This window comes from Octodon degus, unplaced genomic scaffold (assembly GCF_000260255.1).
Source record: "Octodon degus isolate 3935 unplaced genomic scaffold, OctDeg1.0 scaffold00252, whole genome shotgun sequence".
In the NCBI taxonomy this organism is placed as follows: domain Eukaryota; kingdom Metazoa; phylum Chordata; class Mammalia; order Rodentia; family Octodontidae; genus Octodon; species Octodon degus.
The window spans coordinates 3,037,009-3,042,775 of NW_004524828.1; positions in this window are offsets into that span (position 1 = coordinate 3,037,009).

The following is a 5,767-nucleotide window of genomic DNA, read 5'->3' on the forward strand; positions in this document are numbered from 1 at the left end:
AGAAGAAGAAGAAGAAGAAGAAGAAGAAGAAGAAGAAGAAGAAGAAGAAGAAGAAGAAAGAAAGAAAGAAAGAAAGAAAGAAAGAAAGAAAGAAGAAAGAAAGAAAGAAAGAACAATTAGTCAAAGGCAATTTAATTGAAAATTATCTATTTGCATTAATTTTGAGTTTCTGCTACTTTTATATTTTACTTAATTGCTAGATTGGTAGGACTCAGCACTAATCACTATAAAGAAAAGAAATCCAAAATTATTGGATTCCAAAAAGAAAAAGAAAAAGAAAAAAAAGGGGCAAGGAGATACTCAGTGGAATAAGTACCACCAAAAAAAGAAAAATAAATAAATAAAAGATAAATTGTTAGATTGTAATTAATGTGATAATAAGTATTTCATCAATCTTGTGGTCATTCTTAAAATAAAAGGAAAGAAGACATGGTATGTGGGAGAGATTCTGGTTACCCTACACCTGTGGGACCTGTCTGTCCAAACTGAGGTGCAGCATGAGTACGGACAGACCCACTTCCATGCCCTTGGGACCCTGACCTCCACCACGCAGCCTGGGACCCCCAGATCCAGCCTTAGAACAGGCCTAGTGAGTGTGTGGGAGAGCTTCCAGCTACCCTGAACCAGCAGGACCTGTCTGGTCCAAATCCAGGTGCAGTGTGAGTGAGATCAGCTTCCGCACCATTGGGAGGCCCCCTAATTCCGCAGCCCCCCCAAGCCTTCCCACTGAGTGAGAACTTCTGGTGCTTTCTAGGGACCCCCAGATTCAGGCCTAGCCCAGGCCTGGTGAGTGTGTGGGAGAGCTCCCCTCTCTCCCACTCTCCTTTGTCCCTTTCAGACTCAGCTCAGACCTAGCATACAGGTCTGGGGTGAAACTCTGTAGCTGCAGTCCCTACAGAGAGAATAGGGGACGAAACCACCCATCTAGTCCAGGAGCAGAACATCTTGCCAGAGGGGCACAATAGGTTCACTCCCAAAGGTAGCAGCAGGAAGGAGCTGAGCACAGCAGCCAGATCCAAGTCAGGCACAATTGGATAAATTCAAACTTTGCAGATCTGCACTTAAATTTCAGTTCATACTAAGGGTATAACAGAACCGAAGCTTTACAACAAAGGTCAGAGGACAATGCTATACAAAATGAAAACAAAAAAAAAGCAAAATGCAACCTCAGATCCCAAGCCCATCCATAACAAGTGTAGAGAACAATAGCACAGAACAAATTAGGAATCACAGAGCTGAAATGAATCAAGAGCTTCTGAAATAAAGAAATAACTACAGAAAGTTATATAGAAAGTGAGATCAGAAATAAAAAATAAATCCCTGAATTAATAGCATCTACAGTAAAGAATCAAATGCAGAAAAATATGGAGGTACCCAATGCCCATGCAGAACAAGTACAGAGGACATTAGCTCAGTTCAAATGTATGAATTAATAGTGATGAAAGTAAATGAGCAACAGCAGAAAGATATAGAGGAATTCAGAGCAGAATTAATTCTGGAAATGAAAAAAGAGTTCTCTGAACTCATAGCATCTGAAGTAAAGAATCAAATACAGAAACGTACGGAGGACACCCAAGCTGAAAAAAACACTGCAGTAAAGGGATTAATAACTGATTCTAAAGAACATATTGATAAAAAAGAGGAGATTAGAAAAATGATAGATTCCTTGAATGAGCAATACAGGAAAGAAATAGATCGCATGAAGCAGAATCAAAGAGATATAGAGGAAATTAAAATCTCAATCACATCCTTGCAAACCGAATTGAGTGAAAGTGAAGACAGAATTTCAGATCTTGAAGACACTGGTGCAGAGGGTGAAAATGCAAGAAAGATCTCTTAAAAACAACTAGGATGCAGGAAAAAATAGTTCATCACTTGCAACATGATGTAAACATAAATAATGTGAGACTAATAGGTATCAATGAGAAAGAAGGAGTCAATACAAATGACATTAAAAAAATATGGGCAGAAGTAAAAACAGAAACCTTCCCAAATAGGAGGAAACAAACTGACATCCACGTAACCGAAGCATACAAAATGTCAAGTAAACTCAAAGCAATTTAAAAAAACACCAAGGCATATAATAGTCAAGATTCCAGAAATCCAGCACAACAACAATATACTGAAAGCCGCTAGAGAAAAGAAGCAGATCACATTCAAAGGAAAACCCATCAGAATTGTGGCCAACATATCTTCACAAACATGAAGGCAAGAGAAGCATGGAATAGAGTACTTCAAGTATTCTATGAAAGGAAATTCCAGCCCAGGCTACTATACCCTGAAAAACTCTCTTTCAAGTTTGATGGAGAAGTGAAATACTTCCAAGACAAAGAACACCTAAAGAATTTCATGATGACAAAGCCAACCTTACACAGGCTAATGAAAGATGTTCTAGAGAGGGATCAAAATGATCAAAACTCCATGAATGAGAACAGAAGCTACCAACTAAATATGACAAACAATAAAACACAGTGGAAAAAGGAGTAAACAACAGCAGGTAAATAACATGTCAATCGTAAGTCAATACATCTCTATTCCAACTATCAATGTAAATGGACTCAATTCACCAATTAAGAGAAATAGACTGGCACAGTGGCTTGGGAAACAAAATCCAACAATATTCTGTATACAAGAAACACATTTAACTCATAAGGACTTTCACAGGCTGAAAGTCAAAGGATGGAAAACAATACTACATGCCCCACACCTCAGAAAAAAGCAGGAGTAGCAATTCTATATGCAAACAGTCTCAACTTCACACCAAGAATGATCAAGGGACATAACGAAGGACAACATACTGGTTAGGGGAAAAATTCAAGAGGAAGAGGTAAAACTCATAAATATGTATCCACCAAACAGGGGAGCACTCAACTACATAAGACAAATTTTTTTTTGTTTGTTTTTTGGTTTTTTTCGGGGTTTTATTGGCGGAACCAGGGATTGAACTCAGGCCCTTGCGCTTGCCAGAGAAGTGCTTTTTCCATTGAGCCAACTCCCCGGGCCCAAGACAAATCTTAATGGAGATGAAAAATATAATATCCAATACCACAATCTTAATAGGAGACCTTGACACCCCCTTATCCCAAAAAGATAGGTCAACCAGACAAAAAATTAGCAAAGAATTGACAGAACAGAACCAGAGCTTGAAACAAATGGACTTGGTGGACATATACAGAGTGTTCTACCCAAACACAGCTGAATACACATTTTTCTCAGCTGCACATGGGTTATTTTCTAAAATTGACCACATACTGGTCCACAGCTCATGCTTACATATATGTAAGAAAACAGAAATTATCCCATGCATATTATCTGACAACAGTATAATGAAACTGGTAATAAATGACAAAACAAACCAGAAAAAAACCCTAAATACATGGAAATTAAATGACACCCTACTTAGCAACCAATGGACCACAGAGGAAATTAAACAAGTAATCCAACAATATCTACAATTCAATGGAAATTCAAGCACAACTTATAATTTATGGGATATGATGAAAGCAGTTTTCAGTGGGAAATTTATGGCTGTGAACTCACACATTAGGAAAACAGAATGGGAACAAATAAGGACCCTAGTGCTGCACTTTCAACAACTAGAAAAGGAAGAGCAAACCAAACCCAGAGCCCAAAGACAGGAAGAAAGCATAAAGACTAGAGCAGAAATTAATTAATTGAGATGAAGAAAACAGTTCAAAGAATTAATGAAACAAAAAGTTGATTCTTTGAAAGATTAAATAAAATTGATAATCCCCAAGGTACCCTCATCAAACAGAGGAAAAAAGAAATTCAAATACAAGCAATAAGGAATAAAAAGGATGTAATCACCACATACCCAGTGGAAATTCAGAAGATTATCAATAGCTACTTTGAGAATCTTTACTCTCAGAGAATAAAAGACACAGATGACATGGATAGATTCCTAGAAAACTACAAATCACCAAAACTGAATCAATAAGATCTAACCTCTGTCAATAGGCCAATAACAGCCAATGAAATATGAGATGCAATAAAAAAACTTACCGACAAAGAAAAGCCCAGGTCCAGCTTGATTCACAGCTGAATTCGACAAGAAATTTACAGAAGATGTAGGCCCTATACTCCTCAAATTCTTCCATGAAATTGAAAAGGAAGAAATCCTCCCAAAATCATTCCTGGAGGCAAGTATTATACTGATACCAAAACCAGGGAAAGATGCAACTAAGAAAGAGATCTACAGGTCGATCTCCTTCATGAACATAGATGGAAAAATCCTAGCAAATAGAATACAGCAAATCATCAAGAAGTTCATGCACCATGACCATGTAGGATTTATCCCAGGATCAGAAATGGTTCATATTCAAAAATCTATAAGTGTAATACATTATATCAATAGAGAAAAAACTAAAAACCACATGATCATCTCCATTGAGGCAAAAAAGCTTTTGACAAAGTCCAACACTCATTCATGTTCAATGTCCTTCAGAAAATTGGAATAGATGGCCTCTACTTCAATCTGATAAAAGTCACTCATGAAAACCCAACAGTTAACTTAATTTTAAATGGGGAAAACTGAATTTTTTTACTTTTAGACCTAGTACAAGACAAGGATGTCCTCTATCACCCCTTCTGTTCAATATAGCTCTGGAATCATTAGCTAGAGTCATTAGACAAGAGAAGAAATAAAAGGAATAAGAATAGTTAAAAGGAAGTTTACTTATATTTATTTTCATATGACATGATACTTTACTTGGAAGACCTAAAAAATCCACCAAGAAGCTACTAGAATTAATAAAGAAATTGAGTAGCATAGCAGGATGCAAAGGCAATACCCAAAACTCAATAGCATTTCTACACAGATAACAAACACACTGAGAGGGAAATTATAGAAACAATACCTTTTACAATAGCACAGAGGAAAATGAAATACCTTGGAATTAATCTAACTAAAGAAGTCAAAGATCTTTTCAAGGAAAATTACAGTATTCTTAAAAAAGAGATCGTAGAGGATTTAAGAAAATGGAGATATTACATGCTCCTGGATGGAAGAAGCAACATTGTGAAGATGGTCAAACTCCCAAAATTGCTATAGAGATTTAAAGCAATCTCTATCAAACTACCACCAACATACCTCAACAACCTAGAGAAATCGTTCTTAAAATTTATTTGGAATGAGAAAGACGTAGAATAGCAAATGCAGTCTTGGGCAACAAAGACAAGGCAGGAGGCATTACAATCCCTGACTTGAAATTATACTACAAGTCTACTGTATAAAACCAGCATGGTACTGGCAAAGAAATAGACCTGAGGATGAGTGGAATAGATTTGAAGATGTTGAAGCCTCTAAAAACAAACTCAGCCACCTGATCTTTGACAGAGGGGTTAAATGTACTCTCTGGAAGAAAGATAGCCTCTTTAACAAATGGTGCTGGAAAAACTGCATCTCTACATGCCAAAAATTAAAACTTGACACAAGTCTATCACCATGCACTAAGCTAAAGGCAAAATGGTTTGAAAATCTAAACATTAAAGCAGAAACACTAAATCTCCTGGAAGAGAAAGTAGGAGGAACTCTTGAAGACACAGGGGTAGGCAAAGAGTTCATAAACAAAAAACAAATTCCATGGGAAACAATTGAAGGTATTAGTAACTGGGACCTGCTTTTATTGAGAAGTTTTTGTACATCAAAATAAATTACCAACAAAGTGAAAAGACAACCCACAAATTTTGAAAAAATCTTTTTTTTAATTTATTTTAATTTTTTTCAAAGTTTTATTGATAAACAGCA